We start from the raw sequence: 8,431 nt of genomic DNA on the forward strand, positions 1-8,431 counted from the left end.
TACCTGATAGTAGAAGTGTCAGAATAAAGATTCCTCATTTAGTTTTTCTATAGAGATGAGAAAAGCACAATATTTGACAACATTTGACAAGCTTATCATATGTAGAGATTATCTAAGTAGCTAAGATGACTTGAGGAGGAAGTAAAAAAAGAGGGGATTTTAATTTTGAAGACCCACTGTTATCTTACTCTAATCTTATACAGGGAATTTATTCTTAATAATACACAGTGAAAGAATGATTTTTGTCATTATTTTTACCATATAATTTATTATGAAAATAGTTTCCAGCCTGTTTTTGTGGGGACAGGTCATTTATTTATTTCATGTTTCTGTGGTTGGACATTTTTCTAATGCTCAAATTTGCATTTGTTTGCTCCTGTTCTACTTGCAATTAAAAACAAAGCAGAACAATGGAGACACCCTGCAGTTTTCAGGCAATGTTGCATTATTTTTCTTCCACTGTGTTATATTTAGTTTTCATTAAGGATTAAGTAAATGATAGATTCATTTCAAAGTTATCCTGATTTTCAGTATTTTAAAGTTTATACATTAGAATTAAAAAGTCAGTCATTTGCATCAATATCATTATAGTGTTTTTAATCAGTCTTAGAAATTTGTTTTTCCTGAAGAAATTTGAACAAGTTTTTTTTCTGAAACCATATTAAGCGGTAGTGAGCTCTCTCCTTAGCAATGACTATCAGAAAGAACAGAGAATTACTGTGGTTTAAAGGTGTAGAACAATACACATGATGTTAATCTTGGTTCTACTTTGACCAAGTCACTTTGATTATTTTTACTACATCCTCATCTGCTAAATGAATATATTAAACTTGCCACCCCTATCTTAGTTTTGTATAAACATCTCATAGAAGAGTGTGGTACATCCAGAATGGAGTCCATATGGCCACCAGAAATTTCCACTGTACCACAGTAGATGACCCAGATTTAAGGTGTTAAATAGACAAGTACAAGAGGAAAGGGACACCATTTTACCCATTGTGTAGCACACATTTGTTGGCAAAATCTGGTGGCCATATGGACTTTAGTCAAACTGTCAAAAGCATAAGTGGAAGAGGGAAAGGAACCATTTTACCCATGATATAGACACAAATTATTCAAAACCTGTTTGATCACATAAACTTGAAGAACTAAAGAAAGAATAGGATACTTTTAGGATTTTGAATACACTGGATCCAGTTTTGTCCCTCACTACTTCTGCCTATCTCAGCATCAGTAACTGAGAAAAAGGTAGTCGTTCGCAAGTGGACATTTAGAAGAGCAACATGCCAAAGAAAAATTGCATCAGAGTTAAACAGGCAAGGAAGACATTATTCAAGACTATTGCAATAGGAGTGAGAGACTGAACTCAACTCCAATGAAACAAAAGGCAGGTGAGTTTCAAGCATTGGGATGATCTAGTGAAAGAGGACTGGAGGACTTTAGTGGGGAGATTGGTCAGTATGATCTGTGTTTGTGGAAGTTAGGCACCTACCCTCCCACAGAGACAGGGAGATAGGAGTGCTTTCTTTCTTGATGATTACATTTCAAAAGGACGGATTCTAGGCCCCTGCAAAGATGTTCCTGGGTTTTAAAACTGGGAGAAGATTTAGGTCTCAAAGGGGCAGAGGTAGAATTTACAACTGAAAGTTTTCTCAAGTAAATACTCTAAGAAATGGGAAGTCAGAAGCCTGTAGTCAGGGAGAAACCTATCTAAAGTTTAGTCAAGATGAGAACTATATTAAGGCCAACTTGGTCATATGATAGGGTTAATTTGATTAATACAGACAGAATAGAAGAAATCTAGGAAAAGGATAGGGGCTAAAGAGAGGAACAGGCTCATTTTTTTTTTTTCATGCATAGTAAAATACAATAGGATGAAGGAGAAGTGTTTTTTGTCCTCAGGGGATTTTTTTGTTAGTAGGGACTATCACACACACACACACACACACACACACACACACACACACACACCCCAATAACTATTTTTTTGTAGAGAGTCTCTCACACACACACACACACACACACACACACACACACACACACCCCAATAACTATACAATAAGGTAAAATGGAATAAAAATTGTTCCAACAAAATGCTATAGAAGCCAAAGCGATAACGGTTTTCAAGATTATTTCATGAAGGTGGGTTGATGTCATGTAAAATCTGAAAGTTAATTAGAATTTGGTGAAAAGACAGAGTACAGAAGCCAAAAGAACTGCATTACCTTCCATTAAATATAAGAATACAATATTAAAAATACAATTGACGAGATCGGGCGCATTCAGGGTGGTATTGAGAACATGGGGAGGGGGAACGGTAAGCTGGGATGAAGTGAGAGAGTGGCATGGACATATATACACTACCAAATGTAAAATAGATAGTGGGAAGCAGCCACATAGCACAGGGAGATCATCTTAGTACTTTGTGACCACCTAGAGGAGTGGGATAGGGAGGGTGGGAGGGAGACGCAAGAGGGAGGAGATATGGGGATATATGTATATGTATAGCTGATTCACTTTGTTATAAAGCAGAAACTAACACACAATTGTAAAGCAATTACACTCCAATAAAGATGTTAAAAAAATACAATTGAAAAAACTGAATGTTTTTATTTGGACTTCATCTATTTATTTATTTTAAAAACTTCCATAGAGCACCAAATGTGTTATGCATCTGCTAGCCATTGTGGATTCAATGATAAATACTATATTATCCTCTTAGATTACTCATGTATTAATAGAATAACTGGCATATAAACCCACAATTACAAGAGGAAAATGTAGGTGTCATAATAATTGTAAGTAATGTGAAGTGGAGACGCGTGAAAGGAGAGATCAACTGTACCTTTATATCAGAAAAGGTTTCAAAGAGATTGATGCATTCATAGGACAGAGGACTAAAATGCTTTCGTAGCACTGTGCTGGTAAATCAACCTTGCTAGGAAAATACAGAAATAAGTAAATAATGGGATTGAAGGGAGCTTGGGAGAAGTAATATCAGAAGACAGTTTAAATTTTTGTTTTCTTCCATTTTATCTCCGAATAGCAAAGTGATTATTTTAAATAATCAGTGAGATCATGTCACTTCTCTGCTCTAACCATTCTGTGGCTTCCCACTGTGTTTTAAATAAAACAAAAATTTATTTTCTTGGCATACGAGTCCTCTTTCTATTTTTCCAACCTCCAACTTAAGTTCTTTTCTTCTTGTTACTAATTTTAAAATTCACTGGTCTGTTTTCAGTTTCTAGAATGTGCCAAAGTTATCCTCCTCTCTGCTTCTCATGCAACTGGATTCTTCTCACCCTTCAGTTTACAGGATTAATGTCATTTCTCCATAGGCAACTTCCCTGAACATCTTATCGAAGTATCACGACCACCCATTATTCTCAGTTACAACATCAAGTAACTTCTGTTTTAAACTTACTAAATTTGTGATTCTATTAACCATGATTTATTTTTGTACCTTCTGTTTCTTCTGAAAGTGAATAATGTTAAGTTTTAACAAAGATTTCTGGAATGAATAAATGTACAGCTTTTGTCTAGAGTCCACAGAGGAAAAAAACAAGCAGCATATTGCATTATAATATAGTAATACTTGTATTTACATTTATAAAAAATTCTACAAACAAGCAAATAAATTTACATTAAAATATAATTCTTAAAAACTGAGGACAATCTAAAACAAATGAACATATCATGTTGGTGACATAACCACACTGACAAAAAAATTCATTTCAACAAGATTAATAATATGGTATTTTGTCTATACATAATTAAATGTAATGATTACAAACAAAGGAAACCTAAGATACTTTAATTTAATTTAGTTTTATTGCTCTAGTTAGGATATCACTATGATTATTTAAAATATGCTTACATATGTTACAGAATAAAGTAATAAAAAGTTAGTAATTTTAGAATTTTCAATGTAAAAGAGGAGAGATATAAAGTACAAAAATTTCAAAAAGGTAAAAATTATAGAATAGTGATTTTGATGTTAAATATAAACTCATAGTATGCTTTGTTTAAAATAAATTTCCCCAGCTCTGTCCACTAAAAATGCCAAGAAGCTATATCAACCCAATGTCTCTAACCTTCCACATGCATATGTCATGGTGTCTAAATATTATTCTCACTAAAAGTTATCAGGAATTCTTAGAAAAATAGCTTGTTCAGGTTTAGGTCAGGAAATGTACAAAAAGAACATAGAAGAGTTACTATGCTAGAAATAAAGGAAGGTATCAAAGGCTAATGTGGTCATGTCAAAAAATAACAGTTGACAACCTTAAGGAGATCCCACTGTCCATGAAGGGATTATTTAAGAACATGAAAAATAACTGCAATTAACTTAAAATATTAAACATACATTTTATATTCATACTGTTAAAATTTGCTCTCAAACAAATAGAAAGTCAAAAGAAGGAAAACCTTCTTTATCATTATAAAAGATATCAAGAACACCAATTATTTACTCAGAAAATCAGTCATAAAAGAAAAAAATTAAGCATTTTCTTTCCTTTTTCTAGGAAATGTAGATTACTAAATAAACCTGGTTAATAAGAAAAAGTTCTTTATATGTGAAGTTCAGTTGATATATATGAAGGAAAGATATAATTAGAAATTCACCATCTTGCAATCACTACTGTAAAGATTATGTCAAGCAAAAATTATTATTTGTTCTAGTTCTGTGAAAAGTGTCATTAATATTTTGACATGGATTGCATTGCATGTGTAGATTGTCTTGGGTATTACGGTCATTTTAACAATATTAATTCTTCCAATCCATGAACATGGTATATCTTTCCAACTGTTTGTGTCCTCTTCAATTCTTTTTATGAGTGTTTTACAGTTTTATAAGTATAGGCCTTTTACCTCCTTAGGTAGATTTATTCCTAGGTTTTGTTTTTGTTTTTGTTTTGATGCAATTGTAAATGTTATTTTTCCTTAATTCTCTTTCTGATAGTTCATTGTTAGTATACAGAAACACAACTGATTATTGTATATTAACTTTGTATCCTGCAATTTTACCAAATTCATTGATGAGATCTAATAGTTTTTATGGTGGTGTCTTTAGGATTTTCTATGTATAGTATTATGCCATCTGCAAACAGAGAGAGTTCACATCTTTCTTTCCAATTTGGATTCCATTTATTTATTTATTTATTCTTGTCTGATTGCTATGGCTAACATTTACAATAGTATGTTGAATAAAAGTGGCAAGAGTAGGCATTTTTGTCTTGTTCCTGATCTTAGAGGAAACCCTTTCAGCTTTCCATCCTTGAGTATGATGTTAGCTGTGGGCTTGTCATTTATGGAATTTATTATATTGAGGTGTGTTCTCTCTGGAAATAAAGAGCCCAAATAGCCAAAACAATCTTGAGAAAGAAGAACAAAATTGGAGGTACCATATGCCCTGATTTCAAACTACACTATACAGCTACAGTAATCAAAACAGTATGGTACTGGAACAAAAAAAAACAGACATGTGAATCAATGGAACAGAATAAAGAGGCCAGAAATGAACCCACACTTACATGGGCAATTACTCTATGACAAAGGAGGCAAGAATGTACAATAGGGGAAAGACAGTCTCTTCAATAAACAACGGTGGGAGACTGGAGAACTACATGTGAAAGAATAAGACTGGACTACTCTCTCACACCATGCACAAAAATAAATTCAAAATTGACTGAAGACTTAAATGTAAGACCTGAAACCAAAAAATCTCTAGTAGAAAACATAGGCAGTACGTTGTTTGACATCAGTCAGAGTATTTTCTTGGATATGTCTCCTCAGGCAAGGGGAAAAAAGAAAAAAATAAACAAGTAGGACTACATCAAACTAAAAAGATTTTGCACAGCTAAGGAAACCACTGGATGAGAGAATATTTTCACAAACAATATAATCAATAAGGGGATACTATACAAAATGTATAAAGAACTCATAGAACTCAACACCAAAAATACAGAGTTTGGTTAAAAAATGAGCAGAGTTTCTGAATAGATGTTTTTCCAAAGAAGGCATACAGATGGCCAACAGGCACATGAAAATGTGCTCAACATCACTAATTACCAGGGAAATGCTTATTAAAACCATAACATGTCAGAATGGTTATTATCAAAAAGACAACAAATAACAAGTGTTGATGAGGATGTGGAGAAAAGAGAACCCTCATGTACTGTTGGTAGGAATGTAATTTGGTGTAGCCACTGTGGAAAACAGTATGGAGAAAAATTAAAAATAGAACTCAAAAAATTAAAAATAGAACTACCATAAGATCCAGCAATTCCACTTCAGGATATTTATCTGAAAACACTAATTAGAAAATACGCATGAACCCCTGTGTTCACTGCAGCATTATTTACAATACCCAAGATATGGAAGCAACCTAAGTGTCTATCAATAGATAAATGAATGGAGAAGATACGGTATATATATACACAATGGAATACTACTCAGACATAAAAAAGAATGAAGTCTTGTTCTTTGCAACAACATAGATGGACATAGAGGGCACTATGTTAAGTGATATGTCACACAGAGAAAGACAAATATTGTATACTTTTACTTATATGTGAACAAACAAAATAGGAATAGAGTTATAGATACAGAGAATGAACAGGTGGTTTCCAGAGGGGAGGGGTGTGGGGGAAGGAAAAAAATAGGTGAGGGAGATTAAGGATATAAACTTTCGGTTGCAAAAGAAAAGTCACAGGTATGAAATATATATTGTAGGGAATACAGTCAATAATTATGTAATATATTTGCATGGTAACATATCATAACTAAATACCATGGTAATCATTTTGAAATGTATAGAAATATCAGATGACCGTGTTGCATAACAGGAATTAATGGTGTTGTAGATCAGTTGTTATACTTCAGAAACAAACATACTCGGGAGCTTCAAGGTGGCGGAAGAGTAAGATGTGGAGATCACCTTCCCCCCCACAAATACATTATAAACACTTCTACATGTGGAACAACTCCTACAGAACACCTACTGAATGCTGGCAGAAGACCTTAGACCTCCCAAAAGGCAAGAAACTCCCCACGCACTTGGGTAGGGCAAAAGAAAAAAAACAGAAACAAAAGAATAGGGATGGGACCTGCACCAGTGGGAGGGAGCTGTGAAGGAGAAAAGGTTTCCACACACTAGGAAGCCCCCTCGTGGGTGGAGACTGCGGGTGGCGGAGGGGGGAAGCTTCAGAGCCACAGAGGAGAGGGCAGAGGGCAAAGCGGAGAGATGCCCGCATGGAGGATCAGTGCCGACCAGCACTCACAAGTCTGAGAGGCTTGTCGGCTCACCCGCTGGGGCGGGAGGGGGTTGGGAGGTGAGGCTCGGGCTTCAGAGGTCGGATCCCAGGGAGAGGAATGGGGTTGGCTGCATGAACACAGCCTGAAGGGGGATAGTGTGCCACAGATAGCCTGGAGGGAGGCCGGGAAAAAGTCTGGGGCTGCCGAAGAGACAAGAGACTTTTTCTTGCCTCTTTGTTTACTGGTGCACGAGGAAAGGAGATTAACAGCGCCACTTAAAGGAGCTCCAGAGATGGGCGCGAGCCACAGCTATCAGCGCGGACCCCAGAGACAGGCATGAGCCGCTAAGGCTGCAGCTGCAGCCACCAAGAAACGTGTGTGCAAGCACAGGTCACTATCCACACCTCCCCTCCCAGGAGCCTGTGCAGCCCGCCACGGCCAAGGTCCCGTGATCCAGGGACAATTTCCCCGGGAGCCTGCGGTGCACCTCAAGCTGTTGCAACGTCACGCCGGCCTCTGCTGCTGCAGGCTCGCCCCGCACTTCTGTACCCCTCCTTCCCCCAGGCCTGAGTGAGCCAGAGCCACCGAATCAGCTGCTCCTTTAACCCCGTCCTGTCTGAGTGAAGAACAGACGCCCTCAGGCGACCTACACACAGAGGCGGGTCCAAATCCAAAGCTGAATCCCAGGAACTGTGCAAACAAAGGAGAGAAAGGGAAATCTTTCCCAGCAGCCTCAGGAGCAGCAGATTAAGTCTCTACAATCAACTTGACGTGCCCTGCATCTGTGGAATACCTGAATAGACAACAAATCATCCCAGGTTGAGAAGGGGGACTTTGGGAACAAAAATATATATATATATATTTTTTTTTTCCCTTTTTGTGAGTGTGTATGTGTATGCTTCTGTGTGTGATTTTGTCTGTATAGCTTTGCTTTTGCCATTTGTCCTAGGGTTCTGTCTCTCTGGATTTTTGGGTTTTTTTTAGTATACTTGTTAGCACTTGTTATCATTGGTGGATTTGTGTTTTAGTTTGGTTGCTCTCTTCTTTCTTTCTTTTTTTTTACTTAAATTTTTTTAAAAATAATTATATTTTATTTTTTATTTTCATAACTTTATTTTATTTTACTTTATTTTATTTTACTTTACCTCTTCCTTCCTTCCTTCCTTCCTTCCTT

This window comes from Neophocaena asiaeorientalis, unplaced genomic scaffold, assembly GCF_003031525.2.
Source record: "Neophocaena asiaeorientalis asiaeorientalis breed wild unplaced genomic scaffold, Neophocaena_asiaeorientalis_V1.1 scaffold420, whole genome shotgun sequence".
NCBI lineage: Eukaryota > Metazoa > Chordata > Mammalia > Artiodactyla > Phocoenidae > Neophocaena > Neophocaena asiaeorientalis.